Raw genomic sequence first — 21,100 nt, 5'->3', positions numbered from 1 at the left:
CCTATCAAATTCTTGTATCTTTGCCTTTTCTTTGCTGTTGATGATGACTTGCTTTTTTTGTGTTCAAAGAAGATGCCTGAGGGTGTATTCCATTGATATGGGTTGAGTGTTTGCAAACTACCAGAGAAGTGCAACATCAAGTGGTTTTAGTCCAATGGCAGGAATAATCGAAACAATTGGAAATTCAATGGGCTCTCATACTACGATCCACTGGTAGTGGCGCTATGGCGGCACTACAACTCCCAGGAGGCATCAAACCAGCCATGTGGTGTCAGCACGTGAGTCTGGCTTTCGAAAGGTTGCGCGGGTGATGAAGAGTAAATTCATTTGATTCACTCTAAAAATGCCTTGTGTGGTTATTTCATCATGGCCACTGTATTCCAGTGGCCACATTTGGTGACCCTGATGAGTCCAAAAATGTATTTTTGGACAAATATAGACTCTGCAGCCATTGCTGTGAAGCTACCACCTTTTTGGAGAGCTGAGTCCGAACTGTGGTTCCAACAGGTGAAAGCGCAGTTTCACCTTTGCCAAGTTGAATTGGACACCACTTGTTATTACCATCTCGTCAGTGCCTTAGACCAGGCCATTGCAAAAGGGTCGACGACTTTCTATGGGATCCACTACACACCAGCAAGTATGATGCTTTAAAAGCACTTTTATTATGTGTATACAGTATGACCTGTAGGGAAAGGGCAGCCAAACTACTATATTCCGATGGGTTGGGAGACAGCACCCCTTCAGAACTAATGGAAGAAATGCTGATCCTGTCAGCTGGCGAAAGGCCCAATATGTTATTCGAGCAGCTCATTTTAGAACAAATGCCAGATGATATTAGGCTCTTGTTATCCAAGTGTTCATTTGAAGACCCAAGGGCTGTAGTGGCAGAGGCAGACAGTCTATGGCTACCTAAAAAGCACAGCAAGCAAAGACAAGTCTGCATAGTCAACCCCTCCAATATTGACCTTGTGTCACACTCTAGTGATCTTAGCACATCACTCCCTACAGGCAAGCAATGCCCCAAGACTAGTAAGCAGCCTGTGGACACCTTGCCTTCATATTATTACCACAGGCATTGGGGAATAAATGCCCGCAAGTGCCTTCCACCTTGTCCATTTGCGGGAAATGCCCAGGCCAACCGCCAATAAGGGCTGTGGTGGTTGGCAAGAAATCTGCAAACCTATTGTATATATGGGACCAGTTGTCCCAGCGAAAATTTCTGGTGGACATAGGTTTAGAAGTTAGTATATTTCCACTCACCAGTTTTGACACACGCCATCCTACCCCAGACCTGCAACTAAGAGCAGTAAACAGTTCCAACATTTAGACCTTCAGCACCAGGAAGATGAATATCCAGTTCAAGAATCATCTTTATACTTGGCCATTTATTACAGCAGTTGAATCCAATCCTTTGCTTGGTGGAGATTTTCTTTGGGCTAATTTTTTCCTCATTGATTTAAAAGGGTGTCAGTTAATCGATGAAATACTTTTCGGACTATTTCTCTGGCAGACACCTATACCCCTGTTCTGTACCTTCAAACTTTAATTCTCCAAGCTGTAAGAAGATTTCACTGAGATTACTACTCTACAACTTTCTGCCTCCACTGCAAAGCTCAGTGTTACTCATTGCATTTGTACTAAGGGCCCTCCTATTCATGCTAAAATGTGCTGCTTACCTCCAGAGAAGTTGCATTTAGCTAAGGAAGAGTTTGCCAAAATGTAGGAACTAGGCACAATTCATAGGTCCGACAGTTCCTTGGCATCTCTGCTACATATGGTCCCGAAACATAGTGGAGCTTGGTGACCTTGTGGAGTTTATAGGTGGCTTAACAATGTCACCATCCCAGATGGTTAGGCGATACCTCATATTCAGTATTTCTCAGCTAATTTGCATGAAGTGAAAATCTCCAAAATAGACTTGGTGCATGGCTATCACCAAATACCAGTAGAGCCAGAAGACATTCCAAAAACAACAATAATTACCCCATTTGGGTGTTCAAATATTTACGAATGCTATTTGGATTAAAGAATGCCATTCAATCATTTCAACGGGTGATGGATGCTTTAGGATGTGGTTTGCCCAATGTCTTCATTTACCTCTATGACATTTTAGTAGCCAGTGGGACGAAGGAAGAACATTTGAAACATCTTCGTATACTTTTTAATTCATCTTGAAGAGTTTGGACTGATCATCAATCTGGACAAATGCGTTTTTGGGCAAGAAATTATGATTTCTTGGGGCATACGATTACCTGCTGCCATCCAGATTTAATGCTATTAGCAAGTACTCAAGAGATGCTACAGTTAAAAGCCTGCAGAAATTCTTGGGAATTTTTATTGTTGGTTTCTTCCAGGAGCAGTGCATATCATGAAGCCTCTTTTCGATTTACTGTCTGGAAATGCCAGAACCATCCATTGGACTGAAAAGGGAAACAATGCCTTCTTGAAGATGAAGATGATTCATGCCACTATGCTCAGATTCCCATTTTTAAATGCATTCACCGCCCTTTCTACAGACGCTTCCATTTAGGCCATAGGAGGTGCACTTAATCAATATGCCAATGGGCAATGGAAACTGTTAGCATTCTTCAGCTGCCATCTTCATGAAGCAGAAAAGAAATACAGTACGTTTGATAAAGAGCTTTTGACCATTTACATGACTATTCAACACTTATGCTCAGGTGTTCTTCAGTTCCTAAGTGTCTCATGTTGGTTTGGCAGTGCATGTTACTTCATATAGTGAACCAAAATTTACTTCCTTGCTGTGGAAGGCCTTGTCTCACTTGCACAGTACAGAAATTCATCATACATATGCCTATCATCTCCAGGCCAATGGAATGGTGGAAAATTATCATTCACATCTCAAGTTAGCCTTAGGATGACATAGGTTTGAGGGCCTGAATGGGGATGATGAGCTTCCCTGGGTTTTACTGGGCATTAGAATAACTCCAAAGGAGGATCTCCAAGCTTCACCTATGGAGGTTATGTACATCACATTGCTGATGGTTCCAGGGGTGTATGTCCCCTACCATTCCAACTCCAGTGGTGATCATAAGGAACTGTTGAGCAGGCTAAGGGAAACTGTAGCAAAATTGATCCCTATACCACCATCGTCACATGGAAAACACTCATCTTTTGTGCCTGAAGACCTCAAAAACTGCAAATATGTCTTTGTCCTAGGGGAACACTTTTTCAACCTTTTACAGATGCCCTACGAAGGACCTTATAGGATATTCAGACAAACTAGGTCAACCTGTATTTTGGACATTGGAGGGAAGCCACAGTCCTTCATTATTGACAGGCTTAAACCAGCTCATGTGAACAAGACTTTGCCACTGCAGGAGCCAACAGTCTGTCAGATATCAACAACCTAAAAGACAGGCAAACCTTTCTGCTGGTTCTTGGGGTGGGGGGGGGGGCACTATGGTGGCACTATGACTCCAAGGAGGCATCAAACCGGCCATATGATGTCAGTGCATGATGACGACAGCACGTGCCCAGCACATGATTCTGGCTTTTAAAAGGTTGTGCAGGTGATGAAGAGTAAATCCATTTGATTCACTCTAAAAACGCCTTGTGTGGTTATTTTTTTTCATGTCCACTTCAATTCACTATCTAATTGTACACAAATGGACTCAGTACCCCCCCCACCCCACCTACACACACCACAAATGCCCTTTGACCATTGACACCATGCTGATCACCAAGCACCCATCTTTTTACTATAATTCCATGTTTTTCTCCTGACATTCTCATTAACTCTCCCAAGATTCCAGTGCCAATTGACAGGGGCCAATCAACCTCCTAGTTTGGACATTTTTAGAATGTGGGAATAAACTGGAGCATCTGGTCAAAACTCATGCAATCACAGAGAGAAAGTGCAAACTCTACAGAGAAAGCACCCTTGGTCAGGATTCTCTGAATCACTGAGGCTGCAGCCTAATAGCTGTGCCAATGTCACCCCAAATCTTTCTCAACCCCCATTCCCTACTTGCTGACCTTATCCCCCTCCCAACCTCAATTGCCCCTTTATCAAAGTTCCTCCCACCTACATCATACATTCCACTCGCCAATACTCCAGTCTACCACTCAATTCATCCCACTTCCATCCACATTTTCCTACATTCCAAATAGAGCCATTTAATCAAATAGAATGGAAACAAGCCTTTGACCCTTTTGGTCCACATCAAACATCTGTTGCCTCTTCCCAAGAGCCCTGGAGAGCTTTTATTTCAATTAAAAATTAATTTGACATAAATTTAAAAAGTATATTTGTCTCTGGTATTGAGTTGTGACACTCCTTTCAGCCAATGGTGGAGTTATCAAAATCTTGTTGTACAGTTTCACACCTCTGTGTAAAATGGGGATTTCCGGTAGGACTTCCTGTGAGTGCGTAATGTGTCACTCTCTACATCATCGCTGGGGCAGGCCACAGCCCCCCCCCCCCCCCCCAAATTTCCAGTAAGGTCAAATTACAGGGAATTTGGATTGTGGTGTGAAAGGCCTGGGTGGTCCTGCCTTCCCAGGAATTTCAACCAGGTCCAAGTAGTGTCATCTCTCACCCATGGTGTGAAAAGGCCTAGTGTTTGAAAACACTGAACATGTATTTTTATTTTTGACTACTGGATTTTATTATCTCACAAGATCATGTTATTTATTTTGCTTGAGCTTGCAAACTTTTTGCTTGTGCCTTTTAAAAAATGCATGAACAAGACCTATTTGTGTCTTTACGCTCTGGTTCAAAATGCATCAGCAAAGCAAATGTTAAGGAAATCACAAGATGATCGCTCAACTGCATATTGGCCATCAGTTAACCCATGCATGGCTTGCAATAGACAGTTTGCAACCATTGAAAGAAATCTGTGTCTTAAACTGATGAATTTTAACTACCTCAGTTTTATGCCATGTCCACACTCTTGCAAGAACAGGAATACCTGGCTCTGAAGCAAACACAAGGACTGATACCAGGATCATAAGCTAAAAATTGAGAAGCTGGAGGAACTCAGTGGGTCAGGCAGAGAAATGGTTAGTCGACGCTTCAGCTCAGGTCACTTTTTTGGGCCTGAAATGGGAAGAGGAGATAGCAAGCATAAAGGGGAAGAGGAATGGACAGGGGAGAGGCCAAGAAATGATTGGATACTGGAAGGCGGGAGAGATAGAGTGACAGGAAGAGGAGGACACCATTGGGGAGGGGGGATGATTTGAGAGAAAATTGAGAGCAGGAGCAGGAAAAGGATAGAGGGAAATAGGAACCAGATCCCATTTGGGGTTACCTAATTTGAAAAGTTCAATATTCATTGCATTGTGATTTGGGCAACCTAAGTAGCATATGATCTGTTGTTTCTGACAATGAATAAGGTCGATGACAGACATGTTTGTGTGGGATTGGTGATGACAATTAAAATGACTGGCAACCAGTGGTTCCAGCTTGAAGTCAAGAACAGAGAGCTGATGCTCAGAATGCAGAAGAGTTGGCATTGAGTGCACTAAATGCAATAGATAAAGTTGAATGAGGTGCATGTGAAACTCTGCCTCGCCTGATTGTGGCCCTGGATGGAGGCAATGAGGAGATGTTGCACCCTCTTCAGAAGTGCCTAAAGTGGTGAAAGAGTGGGAAGGAAAAGCAGACAAGGGGTCAGGGAGAAAATAATCCCTGTGAAAGCTGGAAAGGGGAGGGAAGATGAGGCAAGTGATAAAATCACATTAAGGGGGGGGCGTGGCAAGATGGCGTAGAGTCTAGACGTGCAATCTTGACCTCTCTGACCAGACTTTTAAATATCCATTTTTTAACCATTTGTTTTCAAGCTTAAACTTTTAAAATTTTAGCTTAAAGTATTAAGGAACTATTATGGCCACTAATGGTAAAAAGACTAAACCTCAAGTTCATAAGAAGTTACATTTTCGAAGTGCTGAAGATTTGTGGCCTAGACGACCTGATACAGCCCGAGGTTCAATCTCTTCATTGTCTAAACCCCAAAGATCGCCTGTGGGGGCCGAAAAAAAAATCTATTGCTCGCCAAATGAAGGATGGGGCTGGAATTACCCGTTCTCCGAAAGAAGGTGCGTGTTCTCAAGAAGTGGACCCCGATTTGGAAAGCCTTTTGATTTCAATGGAGGGAGCACGCAGGAAGATGACTCCATTGTTGGAAATGCATCAGGTAGCATTTCAATCTGAAGAAATCGTTTTTCTTCGTGAATTGATGAAAAAACGAGATACGGGGGGAGACCAGCGGTGACCCCCCTGAGGAAATCAGGCTGCCGTTGCTGGGAGTCCAGACCCGCAGTAAAACTTTTAAAATGCCTTCTGTTGAGTTGCAGCAGGAGCTGCAGTTACCTTGTTCTGCCACTATGTCAGAGAGAGCAGAGTTGAGGTTTACTGACTCACAGTGTATGCAATTGAATGCAATTATTCAAGCTGTTATAAAACCTTTGTTGACATCTCAAATGAATCTCAAAGGTTCAAATGAATGCTGGTATAAGTTCAGAATTAAATATGGTTAAGACTCGTGTGGATGCATCTTATGAAGAATTTTTAAAAATTCAGACTGCTTTTTTGGACTGTAAACAACAAGTGACTTCTAACAGAAAAAGTGTTGAAGGTGGAAAAATCAGTTATAGAATTAGGAGAACATGAGAAGGAGTTAGAAAGAAAAATAGATTATTTGGAAAATCAAAGCAGAAGGAATAATGTGAAAATTGTTGGTTTTCCAGAGGGTAAAGAAGGACAAGATCCTCTTTTTGGAAGAAAATTCAATTGTTTTTAGAATATCTGTATAAGATTAAAATAGTTTTAGATCCAACAGTATTTTTATTGGGTAGTTTGCAACCTCTAGAAGGCTTGGGATTAGATAAATTCCAGCTTGCTTTTGTACATTTTGCTTTAAATGTAGTGAAAAAATGTATTGCTAGTATGTGGAAAGATACAAATATGATTGATATTAATAGATGGAATAATGAGATGAAATATTGTTTAATAATGGAAAAAATTACATATGTTTCACATGATAATTATATTTTTTTATTAATAAGTGGCTGTATACTCGGAATACTTACATTTCAATTTACATTGATTAGATTTTAATATGTATATTTAACTTTTTTTAATATTTTTTCTTTTTTTATGGCTATCCTTAGGAGAGTTGGCTGAAGGGGGGGGTCCTTTTCTTTTCTTTTTTTTCTTTTTTAAAAAAAAAATTGTTTCATGTTTAATTGCTGTATATGTCATATATTATTTGTTTTTTGAATGAATAAATAAAGTTTTTAAAAAAAATCACATTAAAGGCAAAAGAATCAAAAATTGATGTGTTAAATGGTGGAGTATAAAGTGAGGACCAAGAAATCTATCCTAGTTCTATCCACAAGGAGGTGGGATGAGAGAGTGGATGTGAGTGAAATGAAGGTGATACTGGTTTCAGATTTATCAATTACTTTATGAGGGAGTGTGGAAACCACATTTCATGAAGAAAGTGTTCTGGAGTGGAAGGCATTATCCCAAGAAAAGATGTGGTGAAGGTAGATGAAGTGGGAGAAAGAGATTGCATCCTTGCAAGAGACAGGTTGAGTCCAGGTGCAGGGTCATTTTATATGGCCCCTTTATCAGAATCTTTCTATTTCCTGAATAAAAATATCTTGGAAGAACCACACACATGATCACGTGAAAGGATATTATGGCCTAAAAGTTCAATAGTATAATATTTCATTCCAACAATATGCAAATGAAAATTGACTACCCTGTATATTCTGGAATAGTAATTATTTCTGGCATATTTCATGTCACCCTGGAATTCAAACAAGTTTTTTGAAATTTATACAATTTCCTCATCATTCCCTTTCAAACATTGTAGAGGAGAATTGAACAAATTATCCCAGCATAGATCAATGTTGAACACTTGAAGGCAAACCCAGAACTAGGTTGGGGCCCATGTAAGATTAGTCTGTTACCTATGTCCGACTTGTTTCCAAAGCACACATCCCTTATGCGTCATTGGTATTCTACCACAACATTTTCACTGCCCCCACCCTCACAACCTCCTAATTTACTTCAAACCTGGGAAGACACGACACAGGCCTTCAAGAATCAAAGCCACCTTTCACTCCCATGCAATGTTGATCCATTTTAATGCGACAGGATTTTTAGGCCTCCGCTTCTCTTCTACTGAATTATTCCATCAAATGTGCTTGTGTTTTATCTCTTTATGCTCTCAACTCAAAGGATATGTCATTAATCTTCATAACTTCCCTACTCAACAACTTCCCTACAAATTTGAGTTCACTGTGACATTTTCAAATCTCATATTATCCTGATCCATGTGTATAGCATGACATCAATCTACCTTGAATATCATTCATCAGCCTCAGTCCCATTCCCTCATCATATTTGAACTGTAGACTTCTTTTCTATCTGGTTTAAACACCAGCAAAAGAATTAATGCTATTTTGTGGAAAATTCCATCAATCACTGCTCCAGTTATGAGAAAGATTGCAAAGAGCAGAGTTTTTTTTTAAAGACACAGCAGATAAGTACTTCCATCAGCGGCAGAACTCTGCAAAGAATAGCCTGAAATCTAAGGCATCAGCCTCCTTCTCTGGTAGTAGGAAAGTGTTAAATTATTACCAAGCAGCTCATGTAGCACAGCCTGGTCACTTTACATGAAACATCACCATATTTGAAAGGCTCTTGGATTAATGACCATTTATATCATTAGCCACAAGCCTCAGTGTCTCTTCCAGCAACACTCACACCCATTGCCCCAGTACTGGGATTAAAAGGACCAGCAAGATCTGATCATTTAGCAGAGCCTTCAATATACTATTACTCCAGCTACAAGGCCTACATCAGTATGGGCAGAATAAATGGCCACCTTATGATGCAGCTGCAGATTATCCATGGGTGAGAGTGAACTTACCCAATAAGATTGGACCACTAATCTCAAGAGGATCCTTATGTTTTCATAGAGCAGCTTTATCCCCTTCATTTTGATGAGTACTGTCACTGGAACAAATTATGCTGGATCCAGGCTATTCATTGAACCTATCTATCTCTCATCCATTCCCAGATCTTCTCCAGTTGTGGAGAGGTAAAACATCTGACTGCTTTAAAGGGAATAACCACACCAAATAGTTACATTGAGCAAGGCAATTGAGTCTATATCTATTCCTGAGTGAAACACAAGGTCATGAATCCATGTTGCCTAATTACACCCATGTGTTTAATTAACCTGCTAACCTGTATCTTTTTTGGAACACAGGAAGATCCTGGAGCACCAATGGTCAAAGGGATTATGTCCAACTCCTTACAGAAAGAGATGGATTCAAACCCAGGTTATTGGCACTACAATAGCCTTTCTCTATCCCCTATGATAATTGTGCCACCCCAAAATGTGGACATTTGAGACTTCCTGGAGGTTTGATGCCTGTTCCATAGCTAGATTCATGTGAGGGTAGAACATGAAGTCAGGATACGGGAATCCAGGTGAGGTGGCAGAGTGTCTGATCAACAATTGGCCTCAGAATCATGTTTTTATCTCTCACTCCTGATTTACCATGACCAATTTTGTCAGAGAAAATAGAATAGTTTTCAGATAGTTTGAAGCTAATCAGGAAGATTTTGAAATTCCCTTGAAACTTCAAGAAGTTACATGGTAACATGCTCTTCAAATCTTAGAGTTGATGAAGTAATCATAAAAGTACTTTTATGAAACAATAAATGAGCAAATTTAATTGAAAACATATTCCAACTAATAAGTTAAAACTTTAAAGATGTAAAGTGATGTAAAATCAGTGAAAACCTTACCATATCTTCCATTCGGTTGGTGACCCACCATTCAAATGAATGGAGTTGGGGATTCCTGTACCAGCCATCAAGTATAGAACTAGATTTTAAAGAGTTCTACTATCTTCCCCTCACTGTTCCATCTTGGAATTATTATGACTCCTGCAATAGAGCTGACAGCTGACATCTAACCTCTCAGAAGTTCCCCATGCTTTTCTATATGTAAAACACAAGAACAGCAGATGTTGGAAAAGAAGTCCAAAGTTTGCTGAAGCACAGAGAATGATGATGTGTGTGCAACTGCTTGTTGAAATTAAGTGTATTAAATTTCTTTGTTCAATCAGAGAACAGAAAGGTTTCTGGGAAGACTCATCTAATTATGCCCTAAATTGAATAGCATGCTGAGTCACCATTTTATAATGCACTTAAGAGCTAGACTCGATGAAAGTTTTTGGCTCGAAATGTCGACCACTCTATTTCTCCCACTAATGCTGTTGAATTCCTCCAGCAGTGTGTGTTTGGCTTCAGATTTGGCATTTGCAGTCTCTTGCATTTCTCAAGCCAATCGTGTTGTAAGGATAAGTCACATGAGTATGGGTGGTAGTGCCAGGCCATACATGTCTGGATCGGTAATGGATTGCCGTGTTACTGACACAGACATGATCTTTTTGTATAGGCATGTTTTATTTTTTTTAGTTGTTTGAATATAGATTTTCAGGTGTCTTGTTGAGATTTAAATTCCTGTATCCAGATCACTAGTGCCGTGGATAGTAACTCAACACTGAACTACTGTGCTGTAGTATCTGATTGTAGGACGATTGCTCGAGATGTTGCTGTGATGGAAGTGGAGAAAAAACACATTCATGTGTAAATGTTCAAATAGAAAATGTCAATGTTTGTTTGAGAAGCAGAAAGATGTGGCACTTTCCAATAATGGAAGAGTTGAAATAAAACATCACTTTGAAATGCAATCACAGTGTTCAAAGTGTGGGGCCGGCTACTCCACAAAAAAATGGAAATACATCAGTGTCCAGACAAATGAATCAACAGTATCTTTATTGTCCTTGGCAGAAATGGCATTGAAAATTGATGACAGAATGTTTATTTTTCTCCCTTTTCTATTAAATGCCAGCCGAACATCAATCAGTAGCACCCTCACTTTGAAGTTGGGATGTTGCTGAATACAAGGGTGAGATTATACTCCATGGCACACCAAACTGAGTAGTTCTCTGTTATAAATGCTGGAAGTTCTCGAAACATTCAGCAGACAAGGCAGTGTTTATAGAGAGAGAATCAGATGGAAATCTTCTCTGTCCTAAGCAATATTGTTGAAATTGAGGGCCAGGATAAAAGCTGAAAATGAAACAATACAAGAGAATGAGAAAGTTATCTTCCCAAAGGTTTCGATATGATCATCTCAATGGCAGTCTCCTAGTGATATTCAAAATTCTGGTTTATTATCAGAATTCTGTTTCCTGTGGGCCAAGCAGAATTTCTACTTATCAATAGTGCAAAAAATACTATTAAAAAAAAGATACATTTACAAAGAGAGAACAGTAAACAAAGAACAAAATATAAACAAACTGATGTGTAATACAGAAGATAAATATTCAATTATAAAGAATGTGCAAACTAAGACTCCTTCAATGAATCTCTGTTTGAGTTTGTTGTTATGGAGTCTGATGATGGAAGGGGTAGCAACTATTCCTGAACCTGGTGGTATGATTCTTGTGATACCTATTCCTCTTTCCTAATGACAGCAGCGAGAACAGAATATGGGTGGTGTGGATCCTTGATGATTACTGTTGTTCTCCTACCGCAGCATTTGAAATAGATTTTGTTGATGGTGGGCAGAGTTTTAGCTGAGCTGTCCTCCTTTCAGGACTTTATGCTCAGAGGTTTTGGTGCCCCCATAACAGGCTATGATGCAGCCGGTCAGCACACTTTTCACTACACATTTATAGAAGTTTGCCAAAATTTCCGATGAAATACTGAAGATTCACAAACTCCTGAGGAAGTAGAGGTGCTGACGTGCTTTCTTCACAATGGCATTAATATGATGGGTCCAGGACAGGTCCTCCGAGATAGTGACCCCTAGGAATTGAAAGTTGCTGACCTTCTCCACTTCTTATTCCCAAATGATTACTGGATCATAAGCTTCTGGTTTCTCCTTCCTAAAATCAGTTCCTTGGTATTGGTAACATTGAGTATGAGGTTTACAAGGTTTTTGTGAGTACACCATTCAGCCTAGTTTTTAATCTTCCTCCTGTATGCTGACTCATCACCCCCCCCCCCTCCCTTTATACAGCCCACTACAGTGGCACCATCAACAAACTAGCCATTCAAAACAAAAGATTTATTTGTTTGAGGTGACAGTGACATTGGAGAATTACTTTAATCCAGCACCTTTGAAGGTTATAGAATGCTGCAGAATCTATTGCAGAGAATCCAATAGAGACTTTTAGTTACCATACCATAATGTTCAAGAATCTATTTCAGCACTGAGATTTTGGTGCCTTCACTTATCAAGCATTTTATCACCATTGTGTTTGTGGTATAACTGAAGGCACATTCAATTCAAATGAATACATAGATATTACAATCTGAGCACACATATAAATTTGCCACATAATGGAAATGGTTTTCATAAACATAAAAAACGATTTGCATTTAAAAAGTTGGGTGCTTTGGTACAAAGTCAATTAAGGGCTCAACACAGTAGTTCCATTGTAGTAGATTGGTAGGAAATGCTGCTACTGAGAAAATGAAAATCAATCCCCCCCCAGGAATGCCCATTTACAGCAGTGAAATGCTTCATCAGATAAAAGAAAACATATAGCTACAGTGTACAAACCCCAGCACAGGATTGCTAGCCAGAAAATGAATATTGCTTATGAATACAAGGAAAACACTTCATTCAGCCTTGCCATTTAGCATGGGCAATCATGTCTCTCCGTCCATCATGATCTCTGACCCTGAATTGTAGTTGTTGCCTCCCCTGTTCTCCTTCAGTGAAGGCTCCATCTTTGAGCTGAGACCATAGTCGATGTTGAGTTCATGATTATACAAAGGGAAAAATGCTGAAGTGGTTTCCCATTGCCTTTCTCAGTTGCAATGTCCATACTGGACAGGTAACCCTGGCCATTGATCAGCAAATTCATCTGCCCAGCATTTATGTTTTTACAATCATAAATTCCAATTTGTAGAAGCTGCTTGTAAAAAAAAAATCCACCATCTGCAATCTATGGCTTCACATGACCATGACTGGGAGGCTAAACAGGTACTACTCCTTGCCTAAGGGTAACCTGTAGGCTATAGGAGCACCTTACACTTCATTTGGCTGAGTAATTGTGCAGCACTTATATTCACAAATTTAAAAAAAACCACAAAGGAAATGGCTTGTGAAACAGAACAACAGTTGAACAACATGAAAAGTAAAGGTTAAAATAATACAAATGGCACTAGCTGCCTTCATGGAAAATATGATGGTTATATCAAGATTAAATTTAATAATTTGCATATCAAAATGAACATGAATACAGCTGCTCTCTGCTTGATTATGAGCAGAGATGAATGCATAGAAAAATTCAGCAAGGTTCAGTTTAGATCACGCATGTTAATATGAAAACATGTTCAGTTATATGTCAGCAACAATTTTATAATTTGAACCTTGCTTGTTTGCATATAATGATTTTCAAGATTATCTGGTCCAAAGTCTCATCCAACAGTCAATTTGTAAAAGATTCTGGACCTGTTTTGTCAATTTTAATTTTTTTTCTCTCAATTGCACTTAATGGGGCTCACAGGAAAAATAGTAAATAGATTTGGTTATATAAAGGAAAGGGGAGAGGAGAGCAAAGTCACATTTGTGGGAGAAGAGGCTTTCAGACACCCATCATCCAGTTTTGGAAGGATGGTTTTGGTAATATATCTGAAGCCAAATGTTCCGTGCAAAACAAGATGAACACTTACAAAACGAATGATCAAATGTCCAAAGAACAATTCATAATACTAGGTGAGAAATAAGTTTATGATTTGTTTTCATAAAAATGAAATGTTATGTTCCAGTTACATATTTATTAAAATGAACTATTCTATTTAATTCTAAATGATTAAAATATATAATGGAAACTGTTTCAAATGATTGATCCATTTGAATGGTTAGTAAGTCCTTCTTCATTTTAAACAAAATAGCTAAGTGGCATAAACTACAATAGGTTGACAAAATACACAGTGCTAATTTTGATCTTCCATACTCTGTTTTGCATTTAAAGACTCTTGGCACTCATATTTTGTTCATAATTTTGACCTCCTTTGAAGTTGTTAAACAATAAAAATGGTGTAAGGTGGGGAAAAATGTCTGCCCAGAGGTTGTCACTACTGTTACAATATCATGTAAAATAATTGAGCACACAGTAGATGTCTTAACACCTTTACACTAGTGTGTGTCTTTGCTGAGAGTTAGACAGTAAAATTGAGGATGAATGGTTATATGGTTATATATGGTTAACTTGTCCTGTCATCCAATTTATCTATTAACAATCCGGTATTAATTGATACCTGTGTGTCGGACCATACAGCAGTAATTTTCAACCTAGCTCTGCCTCATTCCTCAAACAACCTAGTCTTCCTATATGCTATTCTTGCTACATTAAGTCACAAACCATGAATAGATTCTCAGAGGCCCTTATAACTGCCCCAAGTACTACGACAATGGAGATGCATCCTGCTCACCTCAACACGGAGGGATTTTGGTCCCTATATAATACCACCTCATCTTTTACTCTGAATAATGTAGCCCCACTCAAGGAGAAAAAAAAACCCAAGCTCAAGACTGTACCTTGGCTCAAGGCTCAATAGCATCACCAAAACCCTGAGGAGGGAGTGCAGGACAGCTGAACACAAAGTACCCTCAAAATTCTGAAAAACAACTTGAACACATAGCAAGAAACAGTAAAGGCTGAAAGAGCAAAATACTTTACCAACCTAATTTCCAACAACTCTCCCAAAATTCCAAGGTCTTGTTCTATACCATCAATCAATTATTACACCAAATCCGATGCTTCCATTACAAAATGTGAAGAATTTAAAAACATTTTCATAAACAAAGTCGAGAACATCAGGATCAACATTGCCCCCTCTGCCCACAATCTAGCTGTACTACAGCTCTGTTCATCCAACGTGGACTGTTTTAGCCTAATCACATTGCCCACCATTAGAAAGATTGTGTTTGCCATGAAGTTGACAATATGCCCCCTTGACATTATCCCTAATCCCCTCCTGCAGGATGTTTTCAATGCAGCAGGTCGTAGCATACTCTATCATTAACATTTCCTTAGCCACTGGGACAGCCCATCCTGAAAAACTCAATCTAAACCTCTCTACACCCAAAAATTATAGACCTGTTTCTAAACAGCCATACCTGTCAAAGGTCCTTGAAAAAGTTGTTCTTAGCCAATTGTTCCCCTACCTACATCAAAACAACATATCTGAAAAATTCCTGTCAGGTTATAAGGTCCATCACAGCACAGAGTTGGGCTTACAATGACCTGCTCCTTGACACTGACTCAGGAAGCTCTACCAATCTAATTCTCCTTGACCTTAGAGCAGCGTTCAATATAGTGGATCACACTATTTTTATAGATCACCTCCAGCAGAGGGTCGGTGTTGATGGCATGGCCCTGAAATGCTATAAATCTTATTTCAGTGATAGGACTTTCTCGGTCAACATGGGCAATTTTTCATCTCCGTCTGCTATCCTTTCCTGCGGGGTCCTACAAAGATCTATTCTAGGCCCCATTCTCTTCTCCTTATTCACCTTTCCCCTCTGCCATATCATCCAAAAACACAGCATCTCCTTCCACTGCTATACTGATGATACTCAGCTCTATCTCCCCTTGAACCACAATGATCAAGAAAAGATAACCAGCCTCATCAACTATCTGGAGGACATAAAGTGCTGGATGACACAAAACTTCCTGCCCCTAAACGAAGCCAAATCTGAGATCATCCTATTTGGTCCCATCCCAACTCCACCAAAATTGTTGCCAATACCCTTCATTAAACCATGTGTCAAATCTCTTGGTGTGATATTCAATTTCACCTTCAAGTTTGACAAACAAGTCAATGCAGTAGTCAAAGCGAGCTTTTTACAGATCTGCACTATTGCCAAAATCAAATCATTCCTGTCACTGAAATATCTCGAGAAAGTTATCCACGCCCTCATTTTCTCCCATTTAGACTCCTCACTACATGTGGGAACTAGTCAGTCATCATTATCCTGTCTGCAACTGGTCCAGAATGCTGCAGCAAGGTTCCTGACAAGAGCCAAGAAAAGGGACCGTATCGCCTCTATTCTCACCTCCCTTCACTGGATGCCATTACGGCTCAGAATAGATTTTAAAGTTCTCCAGCCTTTAATGGACTAGCACCCTCCTACATCACTGATCTCCCAATGCCCTATTCCACTTTAAGACCCCTTATATCAGCCAATTTAGGGTGCTCGAATCGCAAACTCAGGGGAGATTGCGCCTTCATGATTGCAGCCCCCAAACTGTGGAACAATATTCCTCGCTCCATCAAATCAGCCCCTTCCTTTAACTCTTTTAAATCCAGGCTGAAGTTGTATTTTACTCGAAAGTGTTTTGAAGTGATTGTCACCATGTTCACCATGTTGTATGTACAATTCTAAACCTCAGGTACCCATTTTATACTGCACTTTAAATAGCTGCTTAAGTTAAGATGTAATTTATGATCCGAAGAGTACTTTAGTTAACGTGAGTGATTTTAAATGTGCTATATAAATAAACTAGACTAAACCTTTGCTCTTGAGATTTTAAAGCTGTTTACTGGCCTAAGGTACAGTACAGTCAAGAATAACTAACTTTCTTGTATGTTTGTGCCTCCCTAACTTTTGCAATCCTTTTTCAATTCAGATTTAGTGAGATTTTTCTACTCTGATTCCGGTCATAATGCATGCTGATATTGATCATTTACAAAATAGAATGGTACTCTCTACTTTGCTGCCGAACTAGCGATAAGATGAAGCAATTATATGCAATGCAGTATTGAAAAGTATTTACCTGACAGTTCTGGAGGATTAAACCACACTTTGTCAAGCTCTTTGCTGTTGGCTTAGTAAATACATTCAGTGAGTATTTGAACACTAAAATTACAGGGAGATCCCACAATCAGCCTTTGCTAATATAGGCAAATTCAACATATCGATAATAGAGATGGCTGGAAAGGTGGCAGGAAGGAACACCAATGGTTGATGGAAATAAAAAAAACGATTGGAAATGATGAGCCAATCAGGGAGATTGAATATTTCTGCCATTCCCTGCTTTTCTTTCAGAGACTTCCAGCATTTGCTTCTCTTTTGAATAGCGAGCTGTTGTTTCTCAGAATTTAAAAAAAATAATCAAACCTATGCACACAGTTTCTTTCCTCATTTCTAAGTGCTTCACAACAGTACTACAAATGCCTAATACTGATCTCAAATCAGTGCTGAGGTCTTCTGAACATTGGAGGACCTGGAATGATAATGCTCCATTCAACTTCAGGCAGCTGACAGATTCCAATTGAAGTCAAAAAACTTGTAATGAGTATTGGAATTTGATGTTATTCTTCAATATGTAAGAAATATTTATTTTTTCCCACAGTCTCTACACATCCCAATGTGAAATGCAGTCAATGAAGTACTTCAAAACCTGCTCTAGCCTAAGATGAACACCCAAAGGTACAAGAACATCTTGTATCCCTCTGCCATCGGATTTGTGAATAGACAATGAACCAGAGACACTTCCTCACTTTCTCTTCTTTTGAACAAATTTATTTATTTTAAAAAATTGTAATTTATAGCAATATTTCTACCTATAATGTAGAATTTTGTAATATCTTCGAGAATAAATCTGATTCTGAGAAAGTGGACTTTGAGCAATTTCCTACTCATTGTCCAAATAAATGAAGACATTTTAAGGATCAAAATTACCAAATCACTGCATTTAAAATAAACATTATATTGTGGGGACTAAGGATGCTTAATATAAATTACGAACTGCTTCTTATTCTTCATTATTCTAAGATATTAGGTTTTGTTATATAGTAGGATAATGTGAACTATTTTGTAACCAAGTAAGGATCACCTTTCTCATGGTAGTAACTGTAGTGTGTGTGTGTGTGTGTGTGTGTGTGTGTGTGTGTGTGTGTGTGTGTGTGTGTGTGTGTGTGTGTGTGTGTGTGTGTGTGTGTGTGTGTGTGTGTGTGTGAGTGAGAGAGAGAGACAGAGAGAGACAGAGAGAGACAGAGAGAACAGTTTCCTGAGATGGTGTAAGGTATTAGTAAGTAAAGTCTCTTCTGTTATCTGAATCTTGCATCGCTAAGTTATTTAAGAAGCCTCCCAAGTATCACAGAGACATAACATGGTGGCAGTGGTATAAGGGAACAAGAATAAAGCCATACAATTTATTGAAAGTGACATGAAATACAAAGGGGAAGAACAAAGAAAACATTACTGAAAAACATGGCTGGAGCAACAGCAATTCACCCAGTGATGGGCTGGGAGGCTGAAGACATTGTTAAATTGTTTAAAAAGTTTCAGCAGAAGTGCAATTAAGCATTCAAAAGCAATTTTAAAAATGCAACAGTAGAGGAGAAAGTCAGTTATATACTTCTCTGGACAGGGAAGCAAGGCCTTCACTTGTTTAATAGCTGTGAGCTTTCAGAGGTGGAGAAAAATGATCCAGGGCAGATATTTGCAAATTTTGCTTCTCACCTTGAACCCCCATCTAATCATAGAATTAAATACTATGAATTTCAAGGCTTAATGCAAGAGGCTGATGAGATTGTTGATAATGTCCTCATTAGACTAAAAATTATTGCTGCAAAATGCAGATTTAAAGATATAGAGGAAAGATTAGTTGATCAACTAATATGCGGGAGTGCACATCCCAAAGTGCAAAATTCTCTTATAGGGAAGGATAGCTTGAAGCTGTTTGACGCTATAGACACAGCCAGAGCTTTCAAAGCCACGAGGACTCAAATGAAATCCCTATCTATGCAGACCCACTCAAAGCAAAGAAAAGGAAGGGTTGATGCTATAAAGAACACAATCAAAAAAGAGCAAACCTCCAAGACCTGCAGGAAATGCAGCAGATAACACCCCTTCAATAACCAAAACAAATACCCTGCACACAGTTCTGAATATAGAGCCTGTAGTAAAGCAAACTACTTGGCAAAAATGTGCAAGTCTGGTATGAATAAAACAGTGATACCAGTGAAGAAAGAAGACAAGAAGAAGATCCACCACATAAAAAAAAATAATAATGAGGACTCCATCACCAAGATACTGGAGATAGAATCCATACACCTTCACGAGTTGTCGAGTGAGATGAAAGAAGGAGTGAGTTGCACACAAGGATCTAAATACAGAGGACAATCCAGAACAATCCAGAATATTTAACCTAAAGGTGAAGTTGGATACTGGATCACAGAGCAACGACTTTCCACTCAGACTCTACTGCCAGATATTCCCAGAGAACATTATAAAAGGGTATCCAAAAGATGGTGCATTGGAAACAGCAAATTACACAAACTATGATTAAGCAACTAGGGAGAACTAAGGTCAATGGCTGTCATAAGGGAAAGATCATCCTCTGTATGTTCTATGTGGTAGACACAGATGGATTAGCAATTCTAGTTCTGGCTAGTTTCTGGGAGTTGCAGTTGATCTCTATCAATTATGATCCAGATGAAGAAGATATCCAAAAGCATCAACAGAAACATACATCAAAAAGAGGAAATCTTTTCCACAGAAGTACCATGGCACACAGTGGGAGTAGACTTGTTCACCGAGAATCAAGAGTGGTATTTAATAGTAGCCTGTTACTACTCTAAGTTTCCATTAGTCAAAACGGTGAAAAACCTGAGAGCATCAACTATCACCTCAGAAATGAGAGTACTCCTTGCTGAACAAGGAATACCTGAGCAACTAATATGTGACAATGGAACACGGTTCACGTTGCAAGAATTCAGAAAGATGGCTACAGACTATGGGTTTGTTATCACTAACCCAAAGGTCATGGGTTAATTGAAAGACAAGTGCAAACTGTGAAACACATACTAGTTAAGTGTCACGGGACAAAAGAAGACCCAGACTTAGCTCTTCTATCATTACGAGCAACACCCTTAAGGGCTGATATGAAGTCCCCAGCAGAACTTCTAAATAGCAGGAGATCTAAAACAACTCTGCCAAGCAAACTACACCCTCCAAAAGTCCAGGAGGAAACCAGAAAAATACTGGCTGAAATGCAAGAAGGACACCAACATTACAACAAACATGCACAAACATTGCCAGAACTCTTCAGAGGGTAGCATGTGCATATTCAAGAGCCGATATTGGAAACATGGACCCCAGAAAAGGTCATGAGAGAAGCTGAGACACCAAGATCGTACATTGTCGAGACAGTCTCTGGCAATCAGCTGAAGAGGAACAGAATTCACATCAGGCTGACAAAAGATATGATGAAGCAGAAAGCTTTAATACCAGCAAAGCCTGCAACACCAATATCAAATGAGGTATCAAGTGAAGAGACCAAAACTACTAATACCTAAACATCAATACAGCAGTTGTCAGGTGAAGCACAACAAGCTAGATCACCTACATGTGTACCAGCAGCACAGAGCCCAACGGTTGTAGCCAAATCCACAAGATGGCAAAGCAACATACTGCCGCCAGGGCGATATCGATAAGAACTATTTTAAAATAGCTGTAAATAACGACAGCCACAAACTCAATGCTTTACTAATTAAATTTGACAAGCATTACCATGAAGCATTCAGTATAAATCAGTTCCCCACATCATTGCATACACATAATGGTGTCATATCCAACACTCTTCCCCCTCCTGTGGGTGTGTGGTCATTTGGATATACAGAGAGGGTATTGGTCGGGCACTTTGTTGTTGTAAAGGAGCTCTAGGCATGATCTATTCTGGTTCATCAGTCAGGATATAACTGGGCAGTGGAGAAAATGATATTGGCCGTCTCTTCAGAGTTGGGATGTGAAGATCCAGTGGGCTGCTCGCCTGGGCCCTGGTTCCAGGTGCCCTCTTGAAGGTATCTCCTCAATCGGGTGGTCTTGGCCCTTCTCCGTGTCCATCGACATGTGGTGGAAGTGCTTCTACTGGTAGCTGGGTCATCCTTTCCGACTTTGGGTGTCATTGCATCATCCACTGGTCTTCGATCGATGTATCTTTTCCATATCATGTTCCCCACTAGGATGTGACACAAGTATGGGCTGAAATTTTTCAGGACTACTCCCCACATCCA

At 39.6% G+C, this 21,100-nt stretch overlaps 1 long non-coding RNA gene across 7 annotated transcripts in view; it reads right to left on the bottom strand.

Annotated features, from left to right (window-relative positions):
- Window positions 1-10,811: 10,811 nt before the first annotated feature.
- The window catches only part of LOC138757038 (uncharacterized), a 165,338-nt gene continuing 155,049 nt past the window's right edge, over window positions 10,812-21,100 (bottom strand). For all 7 annotated transcript variants that reach the window (XR_011353298.1, XR_011353300.1, XR_011353299.1 and 4 more), the window contains one exon: window positions 10,812-11,125. This is a non-coding gene — a long non-coding RNA (uncharacterized lncRNA). The remainder of the gene's footprint in view (window positions 11,126-21,100) is intronic.

Source organism: Narcine bancroftii, chromosome 1 (assembly GCF_036971445.1).
Source record: "Narcine bancroftii isolate sNarBan1 chromosome 1, sNarBan1.hap1, whole genome shotgun sequence".
NCBI lineage: Eukaryota > Metazoa > Chordata > Chondrichthyes > Torpediniformes > Narcinidae > Narcine > Narcine bancroftii.
The sequence above is the reverse complement of the archived record's forward strand: the minus strand, read 5'-3'. Positions and strand labels throughout refer to the sequence as shown.